This window comes from Pongo pygmaeus, chromosome 21 (genome assembly GCF_028885625.2).
Source record: "Pongo pygmaeus isolate AG05252 chromosome 21, NHGRI_mPonPyg2-v2.0_pri, whole genome shotgun sequence".
NCBI classification, from domain to species: domain Eukaryota; kingdom Metazoa; phylum Chordata; class Mammalia; order Primates; family Hominidae; genus Pongo; species Pongo pygmaeus.
In genome coordinates this window covers 34,817,005-34,837,947 of record NC_072394.2, presented here as the reverse complement: position 1 = coordinate 34,837,947, position 20,943 = coordinate 34,817,005, and the positions used below count along the sequence as shown (strand labels likewise).

At 39.7% G+C, this 20,943-nt stretch overlaps 1 protein-coding gene across 10 annotated transcripts in view; it reads right to left on the bottom strand.

The window, feature by feature from the left end:
- ASXL1 (ASXL transcriptional regulator 1) overlaps nt 1-20,943 on the bottom strand; it is an 81,048-nt gene that overhangs the window by 25,947 nt on the left and 34,158 nt on the right. The window lies entirely within an intron of this gene.

Genomic DNA, 20,943 nt, shown 5'->3' with positions numbered 1-20,943 from the left:
CCACCATCCCTTCCATTTCCATCCCCCTCCAACTCTCCATTCCATTCCTGTTAGTCCCCTAACCAACCTCATTGTTTCCAGTGTATTCTTCTTGTGTTTCTTTTTGTACAAATGATAATATACACATCTATTTTATTTATCCTTCATCCTTAAACAACAACAACAACAACAACAAAATCTGCATGCCTCAGAGAGTATTTTGCACTTCAATTTTTCACTTAACAATATATTCTGGAAATTACTCTATCGTTTCATAGAAAACTTCCTCATTTTCTTCTCAGCTGCATGATACTCCATGATGTTGATGTATCAAAGTTTATATAACCACTCCCTCATGTACCACCAGCATTTAGATGGCTTTTAATATTCTGCAACTACAAATACTACTGCCTTGAATAATCAAATGGAAACAATCGGTCAAAAGGTAGATGCAAATATAATTTTGTTAATAGTGTCAAATCCCCCAACAAAAAAAAGTATCAATTTGTTTTCCTGACCTGGGGACAGTGGCTCACGCCTGTAATCCTAACACTTTGGAAGGACAAGGCGGGAGGATCACTTGAGCCCAGGAGTTCAAGATAAGCCTAGGCAACACAGTGAGACCCCCATGTCTGGAAAAAAAAAAAAAAAAAATTAGCCGGCCATGATGCATATGCCTGTAGTCCCAGCTACTTGGGAGGGTGACGTGAGCTACGATCCCACCACTGCCCTCCAGCCTGGGAGACAGAGTGAGACCTGTTTCAAAAAAAAAAAAAAAATTATTTCTTTTCTTAAGGGTAATGCAACAGTGCTTGTTTTCCCACAGCACTAAAAAGAGGAAGTGGTTGTGATACATTTAAAATTTTTACTGACATATACTTAAAGTGAATAACCACACTGAAGGGGCACAAGGACAGATCTAACCCAGGTAATTCTTCAAGTATTTTGACTATGTATCATTAGGCTAAAAACCTAAATGAACTATAAACAAATACTGAGTTTTAGTTAGATTTGTTCTTCCACAGTGGAATGGGTTAACAATTATAAAACTACTAAGTGTTTATACTAAAACTGAGCAAGTAGGTAGATACAAAGTACATAACAGAAGCCAGGTTGTTCAATGTTGGAGTAGCAAGATACACATATAGAAGGGTAAAGTTAGAATGAAACCCCCAGTAAGAGACTAATTTCAAGGTATTAGTATGAATACTATATTTACCTATAGACAGACAAAGAGAGAAACAAGTACAGATGTATACATGCATACTATTCTAAGCTAAAAGAAACCAGAGCTCTCCAGGAAAATGGATGATTCTAGAAGTGGGGCTGGGAAAATATAAGCTAAGCCCAGAACATCTTGCTGGGTCAGAAAGCAGGTAAGTAAAGAAGTGTTCAGGAATGAGGAAGACACATTAAAAGGACACAAAAGCTGGAGTACATGCAATTCCACTGGCCAAATAAGCGACAATTTGTACATTAAAAATGATAGTAAGATTATAACTCAATAATAAAATAAGAATCCATGGGTAGGGCTGGGCACAATGGCTCATGCCTATAATCTCAGCACTTTGGGAGGCCAAAGCAGGTGGATAACTTGAGGTCAGGAGTTCGAGATCAGCCTGGCCAACATGGTGAAACCCCATCTCTACTAAAAATATAAAAGCCGGGTGTGGTGGCACAAACCTGTAATCCCAGCTACTCGTGAGGCTGAGGCAGGAGAATCACTTGAACCCAGGCGGCAGAGGCTGCAGTGAGCCAAGATCGCACCACTGCACTCCAGCCTAGGCAACAGAGCGAGTCTTCATATTTAAAAAAAAAAAAAAAAAAAAGGAATCTATGGCCGGGCACAGTGGCTCATGCCTGTAATCCCAGCACTTTGGGAGGCCAAGGCGGGTGGATCGCTTGAGGCCAGGAGTTGGAGACAAGCCTGGCCAACATGGTGAAACCCCGTCTCTACTAAAAAGACAAAAATCAGCCGGGCATGGTGGCAGGCACCTGTAATCCCAGCTATTCGGGAAGCTAAGGAAGATGAATCACTTGAACCCAGGAGACAGAGGTTGCAGTGAGCCGAGATTGTGCTACTACATTCCAGCCTGCGCAACAGAGTGCATGAGACTGCATCTCAAAAAAAAAAAAAAAAATCCATAAATTCACAACGAATAAACAAATGGGGGGATAAATTAAAGCTCTCCCCCTTACTGAAGAATCACAACTAATAGATGTCAGATAAATGGCAGAACTAAAAAAAAAAAAAAAAAAATCACCACTTGACAACAACCCTCAGGGTACTAATTTTTTTTTTTTTTTTAGACTGAGTCTTGTTCTGTTGCCCAGGCTGGAGTGCAGTGGCACGATCTCAGCTCACTGCAACCTCCATCTCCAGGGTTCAAGCGATTCTCCTGCCTCAGCCTCCCCCAGTAGCTGAGATTACAGGCGTGCGCCATCATGTCCAGCTAATTTTTTTGTATTTTTAGCAGAGACAGGGTTTCACCATGTTGGCCAGGCTGGTCTCAAACTCCTGACCTCAAATGATCCACCCACCTCGGTCCCCAAAGTGTTGGGATTACAGGCGTGAGCCACTGCACCCAGCCTCAGTGTACTAACTCTTTTAGGTAGGAATCCTTCATCAGTGGATGCTAAAACCAGTGAATGAAAGTACATGAGACTAATCATATTGTCTCAAAGTACAGTAAGTCCCCCCTACCCGGTTTCACTTTCCATAGTTTCAATAACCTGTGGTCAACAGCAGTCCAAAAATATTACAGTATTTTGAGAGAGAAAGAAGGATCACATCCACATAACTTTGATTATAGTACATTGTTGCAATTGTTATATTTTATTCTTAGTTATTGTTGTTATTCTTTTACTGTGCCTAATTTATAAATTAAACTTGTGGGGCTGGGCACAGTGGCTCACACCTGTAATCCCAACACTTTGGGAGACCAACGCAGGAGGATCACTTGAGGCCAGAAGTTCAGGACCAGGCTGGGCAATGGTGTAAGACTGTACTTCTAAAAACTAAATAAAGGAATAATAAAATAAAATTTATCATAGGTACGTATGCATAGGAAAAAACAGTATATATAGGGCTTGGGACTATCTGTAATTTCAGGCACCCACTGGTCTTCAAACATCCCCAGCAGATAAAGGGGACTACTGTATCTCTCTACAAGGTACTATTTACAGGAGAGAAATAAGGCAGACACCACCTTAACCAAGTGATTGAAGTTATCGTTATCAGAAATCAGACAAACAGGTATCATGTGTCTCCTGATAAAATGTACTGAGGAGGACATGCTGAGGTATTCCTGTCAAAATTATTTCATTACTTTAATAATGAAAAGCATCAAGACAAATCCATATTGGAGAACTTACTATTAATACAAAATAAATGGTCTGTACTTAAAAAAAAAAATTAAGTCATAAAAGACAATGTTTGTGAGAACTTTTTCAGATTAAAGGAAACGAGATTTGACAAATAAATGTACCATGTGATCAAAGATGAGATCCTCAACCAGAATTTTGCTTTATAATTGGCATTAGAAAACAATAGGTAAAATTTCAGTAAAATATGCAGATTTTTTTTTTTAAAGAAAGGGATCTCACTATTGTTGCCCGGGCTGGAGTACAGTGGCTATTCACAGGGTTGATCATGGCATACTGCAGCCTTCAACTCCTAGGCTCAAGCGATCCTCCCACCTCAGCCTCCTGAGTAGCTAGGACTATAGGTGTATACCACCAAGCCCAGCTCAAAGTATGCACATTAGACAGCAAGCAGTATCATACCAACATTAATTTTCTGACATTGATAATTGCAATGTGGTTATGAAAGAGAATGTACTTGTTGTTAATAACTATTTAGAGGTTAGGGGGCATTATGTCTGCACTTTAGCACATGAAAAAAATAACGTAGCTAGAATTATAAAGCAAATACAATTGTGTCTGAAATTATGTCAAAATTACAAGTTATTAAAAAATCAGCTGTATACCTGCTAGGGCAAAAAACTGGGAAACAAAATTTTAAAACAAATTCAATTTATAATAGCATCGCAAATAAAAATAGTTGAGGCTGGGCATGGTGGCTCACGCCTACAATCCCAGCACTCTGGAAGGCCAAGGCAGGTAGATCAAGAGGTCAAGAGTTCAAGAACAGCCTGGCCAACATGGTGAAACCCCATCTCCACTAAAAATACAAAAAATTAGCCAGGTATGGTGGTGCCCGCATGTAATCCCAGCTACTAGGGAGGCTGAGGCAGGTGAATCGCTTGAAACCAGGAGGCAAAGGTTGCAGTGAGCCGAGATTCCGCCATTGCACTCCAGCCTGGGCAACAAGAGCAAAACTCCATCTCAAAAAAATAAATTAATTTTAAAAATTTAAAAAATAAAAATACTTGAGAAAAAAATGTTAAGGCATGCAAGACCTCACCGGAAACTATAAAACACCAAGAAAAATTAAAGATGATAATAACTGGAGATTATACCACGTTCATGGATTGAAAAAAATGCTGTTGAGAAGTTAATTCTCCCTACAAAGTCAACATAAACCCAATCAAAATCCCAATTTTTTTAATTGATAAAAATTGACAAGTTGATTCTAAAATTTATATGAAAACGCAAAGAAGGCTGGGCATGGTGGCTCACACACATAATCCCAGCGCCTTGGGAGCTTGAGGCAGGAGGATGGCTTGAGCCCAGAAGTTTTAGGATGCAGTAAGCTAGGACTGCGTCACTGCACTACAGCCTGCCGACAGAGCAAGACCTTATCTCTAAAAAAGAAAGAAAGAAAAATAAATGCAAAGAACCAAAAGCAGTCCAAGCAATTTTAAGAAGGAAGAACACAGAGGATTCACACTACTAACACTATCCAATCTCATGACTTACTAAAATCAGGAGAGTAAAATATTGGTATAAAAATAAACAGATTAATGGAACAGAACAGAGTACAAAAACATATCCTTATGTATGGACTCAACTGATTTTTGACAAAGGCACCAAAGCTATTCAATAAAGAGGGGAATATCATTTCAACAAATAAAGCTGAAACAAGATAAACAAGTAAAAACGCAAACCTGAATGACTACCTTGAACCATACATAGAAATTAATTTGAGGCCAGGCATGGTGACTCAAGCCTGTGATCCCAGCAACTTTGGGAGGCTGAGGCAGGCGGGTCACCTGAGGTCAGGAGTTCAAGACCAGGCTGGCAAACATGGTAAAACCCCGTCTCTACTAAAAATAGAAAAATAGTCAGGCATGGTGGCAACTGCTTATAATCCCAGCTACTCAGGAGGCTGAGGTAGAATTGCTTGAACCTGGCAGGTGGAGATTGCAGTGAGCCAAGATCGTGCCACTGCACTCCAGCCTGGGTGACAAAGCTAGACTCCTTCTCAAAAATAAAAATTAATTTGACATAAATCGCACACCTAAGAGCCAAAAATATAAAGCCAAAAAATATTTTTGTGCTACTATTGATAGGCAAAAGTTTCTAAAAACACATTGTTTTAATGTTGATTAAAATAGACTTCCTCAAAACAAAAAAACTTCTCATCAAAACACACTTTAATAAAAATGCAAAGGCAGGCCAGGCCAGGCCAGGCATGGTGGCTCACCAGCACTTTGGGAGGCTGAGGTGGGATGATCACTTGAGCCTAGGTGTTCGAGACCACCCTAGGCAACATAGTGAGACCTCATCTCTACAAAAAATAGACAAAATGGGCCAGGAGTGGTGGCACGTGTCTGTAGTCCCAGCTACTGAAGAGACTGAGGTGGGAGGATCACTTTGAGCCCAGGAAGTTGAGGCTGCGGTGAGTTGTGACTGTGCTACCGCACTCTAGCGTGGGTGACAGAGGAAGACCCTGTCTCAAAAAAAGAAATAAAAGGCAGGCCACAGACTGGGAGAAAATATTTGCAATACACATACTCAGGATACAGTATGTAACCAGAGTGTGTATATGTGTGTGTATATATATATTTCAATTCTTTTTTTTCCCCCGAGACGGAGTCTAGCTCTGTTGCCCAGGTTGGAGAGCAGTGGCACAATCTCAGCTCACTGCAACCTCCACCTTCCAGGTTCAAGCAATTCTTGTGCCTCAGCCTTCTGAGTAGCTGGAATTACAGGTGCCCTCCACCACCACACCCAGCTAATTTTTCTGTATTTTTAGTAGAGATGGAGTTTCACCATGTTGACCAGGCTGATCTCAAACTCCTAAACCAAAGTGATCCACCTGCCTCAGCCTCCCAAAGTGCTGGGATTACATGCGTGAGCCACCAGGCCCAGCCTATATATTTCAATTCTATAAACCTAAAACAAAAAGACAAACCAATCTTTTTAAAAGGGAAGAGCTGCCGTTCTCTTCCCCCAAACTAGTCTTCCCTTCCATTACATGGTACACAGCAAGGTAGGCATCCATACAAAAGTTGGGGCCTGAGTCTAGGTAGACAACAGTAGAGTCAGAGCCTGAGTGGAGCACAGAAGGTATCTGTGTGTATCTGAGTGTGGTATGACGTGGGAGTCGGAGATCAAGAAGAGTGAAATGCCCAAACAGGGAATGACAAAGGGCAGGGTACTGAAGCCCACGTGGGTTGAGGAGGGCATGTATACAGGAGAACACCCTGATGTGACTGATCAGAGCGTGAGTGAACTCATCCATGGGATGAGAGTGGAGCCAATCCAACACAGGGTGTTGGAGTCCAAGCAAAGTAAAGAGGACATCTGCATGAAGAAAGGGCTGCAACAGTGAAGAGTGGGTGATTAAATAATTAGGTAAATATATTAGGGATAACAGGAAAAATAGAAGCCAGATTTGAGAGAGGGTCTCACTCAGTAGCGCTGGCTGGAGTGCAGTGGTGCAATCTCGGCTCGCTGTAACCTTGACCTCCTGAGCTCAAGCGATCCTCCCACCTCAGCCTCCCAAGTAGCTGGGACTACAGGCATGTGACACCGCACCTAACTTTTTTTTTTCCCCCCCGTATAGATGGGGTTTTGACATGTTGCCCAGGCTGATCTAGAACTCCTGTGTTCAAGCAATCCACCCACCTCAGCCTTCCAAAGTGCTGGGATTACAGGTGTGAGCCACTGTGCCCAGACCAGATTTATTATTGTTGGAAAAAGGACTTATAAATATGGAAAGGGAAAAAACTAGAATGACTGGATTAGAACTTGTATTATTGGGGTAAGCTCATAGTTTTCAACATATTTAGATAAAGACAGATATAAATATAGATTGAGTGAACATATGTGTATGTATGTAAATATACCCATATATTCCTTAGCCCCTTCCCACTGAAAGGAACTGGGATCACCAATACTCCAACAGCAGCAAACATACTTAGAAACTAGATCTTGGCTTCTAACTATGACTGTATATATTACTATTAATTTTTTTTGAGACATTGCACTCCAGCCTGGGCAAGAGGAGCAAAACTCCATCTCAAAAAAAAAAGGGGGTGGGGGTAAAAAGGAGCTTTATAGTGATGAAGGATGGCAGATGTTACCTTAACCAAGTGATCTAAGAGATAATCAATAATAGGACAAACTGAAATAAAGAGCTACCTGACAGGACACACTAAGAACCTAGCATCACTTCTCTGCTATACCTGACAAAGATGCAAAACCTGAATCCAATTATGAGAAAATTCAAACTAAAAAAGATTCCACAAAATAACTGGTCTGTAGTCTTCAAAAGAGTCAAGGTCACGAAAATCAAAGAAAGATTAAAGAACTGTTCTAGAATGAAGGAGACCAAAGACATATGACAACTCCATGCAACACATAATTCTGACCTAGATCCTTTAGACAAAAAGGACAGTACATGGACAATTAGCTAAACTTTAATGAAATCTGAAGATTAGATGGTAATAATGACTCAATGTAATTTTCTGAATTTTATGAACGTATTGTGGACATGCAGCAAGGAGAATGCCATTAACTTTAAGGTGAATACACTAAAACATTAATACTAAAGTATTAAGGGTAGGGCCAGGTGCGGTGGTGCATGCCTATAATCCCAACACTTTGGGAGGCTGAGGCAAGAGGATCGCTTGAGCCCAGAAGTTCAAAAAATTAAAATTAAAAAAATTAGCCAGGCATGGTGGCACACACTTGTAGTCCCAGCTACTCAGGAGGCTGAGGCAGGAGGATCGCTTATGCCCTGGAGTGAGCTATGATCGTACCACTGCACTCCAGTCTGTAAGACAGAGTGACAGACCCTGTCCTCAAAAAATAAATAAAAATAGTAAGGAACAACAGGGCTCTAAAATGGGTCAGGAAAAAACAAAGTTCTTTGTACTGTACTTAAAACTTTATGAAAGCTTAAAATTGCTACAAAATAAAAACTATTTTTTAAGTGGGCAAAACTAATAGAAAATTCACACAGGAAGATGATAAAATGGTCAGTAAGCAAATGAAAAGGAATTCATCATCAAGGAAATGCAAACTAAAACAATGAGATGTGAACAGAAAGCATAATTATTTATATCAATGCAGAAACTTTGACAAAATTCAACATATACATTCATGATAAAAACTCTCAGTAAACTAGGAATAGAAGAAAACATCCTCAACTTGATAAAGACCATCTATAAAATGTCTATAACTAACATCATGCTAGTGGTGAAACACTAAAGGCTTTCTATCTGAAAGCGGGAATAAGGCAAGAATGTCCACACTAAGCACTCATATTCGACACAGCAAACAAGTCCCAGCTAGGCAATCAAGCAAGAAAAGGAAATAAAAGGCACACATATCAGAAAGGAATATATTAAACCGGCCCTATTAACAGATGATATGATGGTCTAACAGAGAAAATCCCAAAGATTCTAGGAGAAAAACTTGTAGAACTAGTAAGTGAGTTTATAAAGGTCACAGAATATAGATCAACACACTAACATCAATAATGTCTATATATAAGCAATCAGCAATTAGAAACAAAAATTAAAAGCAAAATTTCATTTATAATAGTTTACCAAAAAAAAAACTAGGTATATATCTAACAAAACTGTACAAAATATGCATGCTAAAACCTATGAAATGCTGATAAAAATATCAAAGATGACCTAAATATATTGTTAAGTAAAGGAAGAGGCACAGAAAGATAAATATCACATGTTGTCACTCCTATGTGGGAGCTAAAAGAGTTGATCTCATGGAGGCAGAGAGTAAAATGATGGTTACCAGAGCTGGGAAGGGGGCAGGGAGATAAAGAGGGGTTGGCCAATGGGTACAAACATACAGTTAGATAGAAGAAATTAGTTCCAGCGTTCAACAGCACAGTATGGTGACTGTAGTTAACTATAATTTGTTGTATATTTCAAAATACCTAGAAGGGAAGAGTTGAAAAATTCCCAACATAAAGAAATGATAAATATTTGAGGTGATGGATATCCTAAATACCTTGCTTTGATCATTATACACTGCATACCTGTATCAAAATATCACATGCACCCCATAAATACGTACAATTATTATGTACCTTTAAAAAAAAAGACAACCTAAATAAATGTAAAAAAGCATATTATATCCATGAACTGGAAGACAACATGGCCAAGATGTCACTTCTCCCCAAACTAACCAATGGGTTTAATGCATTTACTATTGAAACTCCACCAAAATTTTATTGCAGATAATATGATTCTAAAATTTAGACACAGCTGACTGTGGTGGCTCATGCCTTTAATCCCAGCACTTTGGGAGGCTGAGGCAGGAAGATCACTTGAGCCCAGGTGTTTGAGACCAACATGGGCAACAGCGTGACACCCCAGCACTACAAAAAATGTAAAAATTAGCTGGGAGTGGTGGTGTACATCTGTAGTCCCAGCTACCTGGAAGGCTGAGGCAGGAGGATCCCTTGACCCCAGGAATTCGAGGCAGCAGTGAACTATGATCACACCACCACACCCCAGCCCGGGCAAAAGACTGAGGCTGTCTCAAGAAAATAAATAATAAATAAATAGAATTTCCATGTAAAGACAAAGAAATCAGAATAGCTGAAACAACTCTGAAAAAGAAAAACAAAGGTGGAGGAATAACACTACCTGATTTTAGGACTTACTATACAGCTACATTACAGTAATCAAGACAGTATGGTATGGACAGAGGAACAGATGTGTAGGTCAATGAGCCAGAACAGTGTGCGTAGGAACAGAACTTTTCACAAAATATGGCCAACTGACTTTTGCTAGAGGTGAGAAAGCAATTCAATAGATAAAGAATAATCATTTTAAGCAAACAGTTTTGGAATAATTGGCCCCCCAAAAAGGAAAATGAACACTGATGTAACCTTATGCTTAATTTAAAAATTAATTCAAATGCGATCACAGACTTAAATGTAAAGCATACAACTTTTAGAAAAAAAAAGGAGAAAATTTTGTTAGCCAAAGAGTGCTTAGATATGACACCAAAAAAAAAATGATAAAATTTAAAAACAGATAAATTAGACTTCATAAGAATTCAAACCTTTTGCTCTATGAAACACACTCTTAGACAAATTAAAAGATTAGGAGAAAATATTTGCAAATCACATATCCAACAAATAACTTATGTCTAGAACGCTCAACAATAAGAAAAAATCCAATTTGAAAATAGAAAAAGACTTGAACATAAACTACACCAAAGAGAATATTCAAATGGAACCTAAGTAGATGAAAAGATATTCAACATCATTAGCCATTACAGAAATGCAAATTTAAGGCACGAGATACTACTATGCATCTATTACAATGCACAGAAGGAAAAATACTGACAATACCAAGTGCTAATAAAAAAGCAGAACAATTGGATTTCTTATACATTGTTAGTGGGAATGAAAAACTACCACCACTCTGGAAAACAGTGTATATTTAACAGAGTTAAATATACATGTATCACACGACCCAGCAATTCCACTCATAGGTAGGTATTCATCCTAGAGAAATAAAAATATTTTCACACTAAAATCCGCATGCAAATGTTCACAGCAGCTTTATTTGTAATAGCCCCAAACTGGGAACAACTCAAATGTTCTTCAGTGGGGCCAGGCACAGTGGCACATGCCTCTAATCCCAGCACTTTGGAAGGCTGAGGCAGGAGGATAGATTGAGCCCAGGAGTTGGAGACCAACCACAAAACAAGACCCCGTCTCTGTCTGTAATTTAGGGGGGAAAAATGTTCTCAATGGAAGAATGGGTAAACTGTAGTGTGCCCAAGAATAGAATACTACTCACCAATAAAAAGAAACAGTGTTAATACATAGAACTTGGATCGATTTCAAAGGCATTTTGCCGAGTTAAAAAAGAAAAGCCAATCTCAAAGGTTAACATATTATATGATTCTATTTACAGTAGTCACCACTTACCCTTGCTTTCAGTTACGCATGGTCAACTGCAGCCTGAAAATTTACAGTATTTTGAGAGAGAAACCACATTCACATAACTTTTATTACAGTATATTGTTATAATTTATTATTATTGTTAATCTCTTACTGTGCCTAATTTATAAATTAAATTTCATCATAGGTATATATGTATAGTAGGCCAGGTGCAGTGGCTCACGCCTGTAACCCCAGCACTTTGGGAGGCTAAGGTGGGTGGATCACTTGAGGTCAGGAGTTCGAGACCAGCCTGGCCAACATAGTGAAACCCCGCCTCAACTAAAAATACAAAAAATTAGCCTGGCATGGTAGCACGAACCTGTAATCCCAGTCACCCAGGAGGCTGAGGCAGAAGAATCACTTGAACCTGTGAGGTGGAGATTGCAGGGAGCCAAGATCACACCACTGCACCCTAGTCTGGGTGACAAGAGTGAGACTCCATCTCAAAAAAAAGGAAAAAAAAAACAAAACATGCATACACACACATATATGGTTCAGTATTATAGCTGGTTTCAGGCATCCACTGGGGGTCTTAGAACATATCACCACAGATAACGGGGACTACTGTATTATGACATTCTGAGAAAGATAAAATTATAGTGAAAGTGATAAAATTCAGACAACTGGTAGCTGCCAGGATTAAAGTTGGTTGGTTGATTGGTTGCGGGGGCTGGAGGGAGGACATGATGACTACACAAGAGTAGTACAAAGGCGTTTCATTAAAATGATGGAATACTTCTATAACCTGACTGTAGTGATAATTACACGAAATCTATACACGTGATAAAACTTCATAGAACTGTACATTAACCATGCCAGCTCAAAATAGTTCATGTGAAAATATGAAATAAGGCATGAGGTTTAGTTAGCACTATTATACCAATGTCAATTTCCTAGTTTTAATAACTATACTATGGTTATGTAAAATGTTATCATGGGGGAAGTGGGTGAAAGATACCTCAGAATTCTGTATTATTCCTGCAGCTTTTAGTAAGCCTAAAATTATTTATAAAAGAAAATTTGAAAAAAACTTTTCAAGCACAACAGGGACCAGATTTACCCTCTCACCTTAAACCACTAAAATAACTAACAAAACATGAAACTATAGCTTTCAAGATGCTGCGTAGCAGGCAATGAGAGACAGCAATCCCCAAAAGAAGAGAAACAAATATATGAGTCCTATGATGGCCAAACTTAATGCCTGAAGAGAGTTTCCTGGGCACCATGCAGAAGCAGAAGCCCTATGGAGGCTGCAGAACTCAAAATTGAAGAGAGAGAGCTCAGCCGAGAGTGCAGGACTTAGGCAGCTAGAATTCGTGGGACAATACCACACAGTAGAGGGCTGCGGAGATCTAGAGAGGAAACCTCTGAAGTACTCAGCTGAGTACTGACTGGCCCATAGTGTGATGAAGCTACCCAAGACCATGGGCAGCAAGGAGAGGAAAACAACACCCAAAAGAATTATGAACAGTACTCCGCCCTTGCCCACTCAAGTAGCTATCAGACTGGAAATCTCAAGACAACCCTCAAGATTTGGGAAGAATCTTGTCTCAGAAGTGAGGAAGAATTAGCCATAAACCAACTACTACACCGTTCCCAGCTAACAAATCTTACAAACAAGACCTAAAGGAATCAACGGTTTTCAAGTGACTTAACTGCATCCAATAACAAAGTTAAAGAACATACGTAGAAATACAAATATCCCCAGCACCCAACGAGGTAAAACTCACTATGTCTGACATCCAATCAAAGATCACCAGGCAAGAGGCAAGGAAAAAAAAGTATACTAAAGAGAATAGTCAATTGCAACCAACCCTGAAATGACACAGATGTTAGAGTGAGTACACAAGGACATTATAAGAGTTATATCTGCATTTCATATATTCAAAAACTTAAGTAGAGACAGGAAAGTTTTTTTTTTAAACCAAATCAAAATTCTAACGATAAAAAAAGGTAAAATATGGCCAGGCATGGTGGCTCACACCTGTAATCCCATCAATTTGGGAGGCTGAGGCAAGCAGATCACTTGAGGTCAGGAGTTCAAGACCAGCCTGGCCAACATGGCGAAACCCCGTCTCTACTACAAATACAAAAATGAGCCAGGCGTAGAGGCGGGTGCCTGTAGTCCCAGCTACTCAGGAGGCTGAGGCAGGAGGATCGCTTGAAACCAGGAGGCGGAGGTTGTAGTGAGCTGAAATTGTGCCACTGCACCCCAGCCCAGGCAACAGAGTGAGACTCGGTCTAAAAAAAAAAAAAAAGAGTAAAATATGTGAGATTTTTAAAAATGCTAAATGTGACTAACTTCGGATTACACACTGCAAAAGAAAGTAAATTCAAAGGCACAGAAATAGAATCTTTCAAATAAAACACAGCTTAAAACAAAAACTATCAGTAAGCTATGGGGCAACTTCAAGCAGCCTAATGTTTGGATAAAGAGTACCTGACTAAAAAGAAAAGAGAAATTAGATGGAAAATAATTTGAAAAAAATGGCAAAAAAAAAAAAAAATCCGAAACCTGAAGAAAGCTATAAACCGACATATCCAAGAACATCAATGAACCACAAGCACAATAAACACAAGAAAAACCATACTGGCATATCATAATCTAATGCTCAAAACCAGTAATAAAGAGAACATAATAAAAGCAGCAAGGAAAAAAAAAGCATGCAAAATACAGAACAAAGATAGCAGATTTCTTGTTAGAAACAAGGTGAGTGGAAAGACAGTGGTATATCATCTTTAAAGTATTGAAAGAAAAAAAACCTGTCAACTACGTATTCTTTTTTTTTTCTTTGAAACGAGTCTTGCTCTTGTTGCCCAGGCTAGAGTGCAGTGGCATGATCTTGGCTAACTGCAAACTGCTTCCCGGGTTCAAGCAATTCTCCTGCCTCAGCCTTCCAAGTAGCTGGGATTACAGGTACCCGCCACCATGCCCGACTAATTTTTAGTGAAGATGGGGTTTCACTATGTTGGCCAGGCTGGGCCAACTCGGCCTCCCAAAGTCTGGGATATAGGCATGAGCCACCACCCCTGGCCCAACCTTATTCTTAATCCAGCAAAAGTATCTTACTAAAACAAAACCAGCCACAAAAGGCTACATACGCTATGATTCCATTTGTATAAAATATCCAGAACAGGTAAATCCACAGAAACAGAGCAGACTGGTGTTTGCCAGAAGCGAGTGAAGGGAAAAGGACAGAGAGAAAAATGCTTAATAAATATGGGGTTTTCTTTTAAAGAAAAAAAAAACGTTTTGGAACCAGATAAAGATGGTGGTTACCCAACACTGTGAAAGTACTAAATGCCACTTAACTGTGCACTTTAAAATGGTTAATTAAGGCTGAGAATCGCTTGAACCCAGGAGGCAGATGTTGCAGTGAGCCAAGATCGCATCACTGCACTCCAGCCTGGGCGACAGAGTGAGACTCCATCTCAGAAAATATATATAAAATTTTAAAAAATAATAAAATGGTTAATTTTGTTAAGTGAATTTCATCTCAATTTTTAAAAGAGAAACAACCTATTGATTCATGTAACAACATGAATGAATTTTAAATGTATTTTTCTAAGGAAAGAAACCACACCCAAAAGGATACATAACAATAACTTTATAACAGCGTTTTGACTAGATACTATAAGGCTACAAGCGAACCAATCTATATCTATACATAAATACCGTACTACAATCGGTAAATTTGTTTCACATCTAAGGAAACATGACAACTAAATGCAATGTGGTATTCTGTGTACTGTAACAGAAAGATAACAGTGGAAAAACTGATAAAATGCAAAGACATTACAGGCGTGAGCCAAGGCACTTGGCCTGTAACTTTTAAATTCATGTTCCAGAGCAAGTTTGTCCAACCTGCGGCCAGCACATCGCACACAGCCCAGGACAGCTTTCAATGCGGCCCAACACAAATTTGTAAACTTTGAATGCGGCCCAACACTAATTCATAAACTTTTCTTAAAACACAGTTGGCTTGGCATGGTGGCTCACGCCTGCAATTCCAGCAGCATTTGGGAGGCCCAGGTGGGTGGATCACTTGAGGTCAGGAGTTCGAGACCAGCCTGGCCAATATGGTGAAACCTGCCTCTACTAAAAAATACAAAAAACTAGCTGGGAGTGGCGGCACGCACCTGTAATCCCAGCTACTCGGGAGGGTGAGGCAGGAGAATTGCTTGAACCCGGGAGGCGGTGGCTGCAGTGAGCCGAGATCGTGCCACTGCACTCCAGCCTGGGTGACAAAGTGAGACTCCATCTCAAAAAAAAAAAAAAAAAAGGCCAGGAGTGGTGGCTCACACCTGTAATCCCAGCACTTTAGGAGGCCAAGGCAGGTGGATTACAAGGTCAAGAGTTCGAGACCAGCCTGGCCAACACGATGAAACCCCATCTCTACTAAAAAAAAAAAAAAAAAAAGCCAGGCGTGGTGGGTTCACGCCTTTAATCCCAGCTACTCAGGAGGCTGAGGCAGGAGAACTGCTTGAACCTGGGAGGTGAAGGTTGCAGTGAGCCAAGATCACACCACTGCACTCCAGCCTGAGCAACAGAGCACGACTTCATCTCAGGAAAAAGAAAAATACAGGAAAAAAAAAAAAGCCACCGTGAGTTTTTTTGTTTTTTTGTTTTTTGCAATTTTTAATTTTTAGCTAATCAGCTATCATTAGTGTATTTTATGTGTGGCCCAAGACAATTCTTCTTCTAATGTGGCCCAGGGAAGCCAAAAGATTGGATACCACTGTTTAGAGTCATTTCAAAATGAACACATAAAAAATGCTAACTTACGTAAGCAGTATGTGACCTCATGTATAAACAAATATGTATAGAGAGAGAGAATGAGAGTTTGAGCTCAAAACAATTTTTTATATTACCATTAGGGGAATAATTTTTTTAAGTGAATCCTACTGCTGTAGGCACTGAAAAGTAATGCAGTGACAGTATCAGAATTGTGCTTTAGAATTATTCTGACAGTAGTCTGTACACTGCATTAGAGACAGAAAAAGTCTGGGAACTAGAGTGCCAATTAAGAAGCTAATGCAACAGTTAGGCAAGAGGTAATTACTCCCTAACTAAGAATGTTACAAATATAAGGAAAAAGATTGTTACAGATTAAATAAGAATAAATAAAGAGGGAAATAAGAAAACATGTATATCTGTATACCCTTACAAAAATAAACACAGAAAGGATAAGTCCCACCTAACAAAGCTAAAAAGCAAACCTCAAATGAATTAGTTTCCAGCTAACTCATCTGCACTCCAGAACAAAGCTCAAAAATACCAACATGAATACAAAAATATCCACAACCCAAAGTGAAATTCACAGTGTCTTTCATCTAAACAGAATTTATTAGGATTGCAAAGAACTGGGAAAATCTGACCCATAATGACAAGAAAAACAGAATACATAAAAACAGACCCAAAGATGACATAGAGACAGAATCAGAAGAGATTATGAAAACAGTTATATTTCACATGTTCAACATTGAGCACATTAAGCAGAGAAATGTAAGATGTTTTTTAAGAAACAAACCAGGTGTGGTTGCTCATGCCTGTAAACCCAGCACTCTAGGAGGCTGAGGCAGGTGGATCACCTGAAGTCAGGGGTTGGAGACCAGCCTAGCAAACATGGTGAAGCCCTGTCTCTACTAAAAATACAAAAACTAGTCAGACGTGGTGATGCACACCTGTAATCCCAGCTACTTGGGAGGCTGAGACAGGAGAATCGCTTGAACCTGGGAGGTGGAGGTTGCAGTGAGCCAAGATCATGCCACTGCACTTCAGCCTGGGTGACAGAATGACACTCCGTCTCAAAAAAAGAAAAAAAAAAGAAACAAACTGAATTTTTAAAGATAAAAGGTATAATTCTGGATAAGAGTAACAGATTTAACATGGGAAAGATAGAGACTAGTGAAATGAAGATCTATCAGTAGAAACTACCCAAAACAAAGAGAATCAAATAACTAAAAAACATAACAGTGCATGAGTGAGTTGTATGACTACTTCAAGCAGCCAAATATACATGTAATTACAGACTCCAGATGCGGTGGGGAAGTACAAAAGAAAAATATTTCAAGAAATAATAGCTGAATATGTAAATTTCATCCATGAAGCTCAAGAGAATTCAAACACAAGAAATATGACGCAAACTACAACAAAGTATATAATAAACACACTGCTGAAAAAGCAGTGATAAAAAGAAAATATTAAAAATTAACCAAAAAAGGCAAAAAAGATAAATTGCTCACTGAAGAACAAAGATTAAAATAACAGATTTCACAGGAGAAATAATGCAAGCTAGAGACAGTGGAGCAACATCTTTAAAGTACACAATGAAAAAAAAACCTGTCAACCTAGAATTCTGTATCAAAGTAATATATCTTTCTAAAAACAAGAGGAAGTACTTTTTCAAACACACCAAAGCTTAAAGATATCACCAGCAGACCTACACTACAAGAAACACATTAAAGGAAGTCCTCTGGCAGAAAGAAATCTGAACTGACGAGAAAAAACTGAAAAAAATCTGGCAGATGAGAATCTGGAACCACTCATAGGCAATAAAGAACACCAGAAATGGAAAATATATAAAGCAAAAGACATTTTTTCTTACTTTTAAAATCTTTTTAGGCCAGGCATGGTGGCTCATGCCTGTAATCCCAACACTTTGGGAGGCCAAGACAGGCGGATCACTTGAGCTCAGGAGTTCGAGACCTGCTTGGCCAACGTGGCAAAACCCCATCTCTACTAATAATACAAAAATCAGCCAGGCATGATGGGGCACACCTGTAATCCCAGCTACTCAGGAAGCTGAGGCATGAGAATCACTTGAACCCAGGAGGCAGAGGCTGCAGTAAGCCGAGATTGCGCCACTGCACTCTAGCCTGGGCGACAGAGTGAGACTCCGTCTCAAAACAACAACAAAAAAAAATTGTTTTAAAAAAATTGACTACTTGAATGAAAAATAACAATGTATCGTGGAGTTTACAACATATGTAAAAGTAAAGTGTATGATAAACATAGCACAAAGTCTGAGAGGAAAATGAAGCATACTGCTATAAGGTTCTTGTAATATAGATGAAGTGGTATAATATTAAAGACTGAGTTTCACAAGTTGAACTCAATAAACACTAAAGCAGCCACTAAAATAACAAAGTACTAATGAGCCAAGAAAGGACTTAAAAATGAACCACTAAAAAATCCTCAATCCAGGCCAGGCATGGCATAGCTCACTCCTGTAATCCCAGCACTTTGGGAGGCCAAGGGGGGCGGATTACTTGAGGTCAGGAATTCGAGACCAGCTTGGCCAACATGGCGAAACCCCATCTCTACTAAAAATACAAAAATTAGGACGGGCACAGTGGCTCACGCCTGTAATCCCAGCACTTTGAGAGGCCAAGGTGGGCAGATCACAAGGTCAGGAATTTGAGACCAGCCTGGCCAATATAGTGAAACCCTGTCTCTACTAAAAATACAAAACATTAGCTGGGTGTGGTGATGGGCGCCTGTAATCCCAGCTACTTGGGAGGCTGAGGCAGGAGAATCGCTTGAACCCGGGAGGCGGAGACTGCAGTGAGCCGAGATCGCGCCACTGCACTCCAGCCCAGGTGACAGTGCAAGACTCTGTCTCAAACCAAAAAAATAAAAAAATAGCCGGGTATAGTGACACGCACCTGTAATCCCAGCTACTTGGGAGGCTGAAACAGGAAAACTGCTTGAACCCAGGAGGCAAATGTTACAGTGAGTCGAGATTGCACCACTGCACTCCAGCCTAGGTGCCAGAGTGACAGTCCATCTTAAAAACAAACAAACAAACAAAAAAAAAACACCACAACGGACAAATAGAAAAGATGATAGTTTAAACTCTATAAAAATCAGTAAACATCCAGCCGCAGTGGCTCACACCTGTAATCCCAGCACTTTGGGAGGCTGAGGTGGGCGGATCACAAGGTCAGGAGTTTGAGACCAACCTGGCCAATATGGTGAAACCCCGTCTCTACTAAAAATACAAAAATTAGCCGCGCGTGGTGGCAGGTGCCTGTAGTCCCAGCTACTTGGGAGGCTGAGGCAAGAGAATCACTTGAACCCGGGAGGCGGAGGTTGGAGTGAGCTGAGATCGTGCCACTGCACTGCAGCCTGGGCGACAGAGCGAGACTCCGTCTCAAAAACAATCAGTAATCACATTAAACATAAATAGTCTACAAACTCCAATTAAAAGGCAAACACTATCAAACTGGATAAAAGCAAGATCCCAACTACACGATGCCTGGACAAAAAAACCCACTTTAAACATAAAGACACAGGTGACAAGTTTTTTTTAAATATAAAAATATATGCCATACAAACACTAATCAAATGAAAAGCACGAGTAGCTATATCATGAGACAAAGTAAGTTCTGTCATTTCAAAATGACAGAGACCAATTCATCAAGACAACGACAATCATAAATGCTTATGTACCTTATAAGTAAATTTCAAAGCAAAAACAAACAGAATTGAGATTTTAACACCTCTCTCTATAATTGATAGAACAGAAAATCGGTAAGAATACAGAAGACTTGAACATTATCAATCAACAAGCAAAACAGAATTGAGATTTTAACACCCTCTCTCTATAACCGATAGAATAGGAAATCGGTAAGAATACAGAAGACTTGAACATTATCAATCAACAAGCCAATCAACATTAATAGAATGCTCTACCTAACAACAGTAGAATACACATTCTTTTCAAGTGCCCGTGGAACCTTTATCAAGACACCTTATTCTGATCCATAAAACAAGTCTCAATCAATTTAAAAGGATTCAAATCATACAAGGTATGTTCTCTTACCACAATGGAATTAAATCAAAAATCAATAACAGAAAGATCTCTGGATTTTTATTCCCAAAATATAATATCGCACTTCTAAATAATCAGTAAGTTAAAGAATAAATCAAAAGAAAAATTAGATATTTTAAGCTGAATGAAAATTAAAACATAGCATATCAAAATGTGTGTGTGCATTAAATGTCTATCTCAGAAAAGAGGAAAGATTTTAGGGCCGGGAGCAGTGGCTGCCCACCTCAGCCTCCCAGCACAGGTGTGATCTGCCCGCCTCAGCCTTCCAACACTTTGGGAGGCCGAGGCAGGCAGATCACGAGGTCAGGAGTTCAAGACCAGCCTGGCCAACATAGTAAAACCCCATCTCTACTAAAAATACAGAATTAGCTGGGCATGATGGCGGGCACCTGTAATCCCAGCTACTCGGGAGACTGAGGCAGGAGAATGGCTTGAACCCAGGAGGCAGAGGCTGCAGTGAGCCAAGATCACGCCACTGCACCTCCAGAGTGGGCAACAAGAGCAAAACTCCATCTCAAAAAAAAAAAAAAAAAAATCAGCTAGGCTTGGTGGCATACACCTGTAATCCCAGCTTCTCGGGAGACTGCAGTGAGATGACTGCTTGAGCCCAGAAGTTAGAGGCTTCAGTGAGCCATGATCATGCCACTGGCACTCCAGCCTGGGTGACACAGCGAGACCTTGGCTCTAAAAATAAATAAATAACAAATAGCTAGATGGTGGACTTAAACCAACCATATCAGTAATTAAATACACATGGTCCAAGCATCCCAAGTAAAAGACACA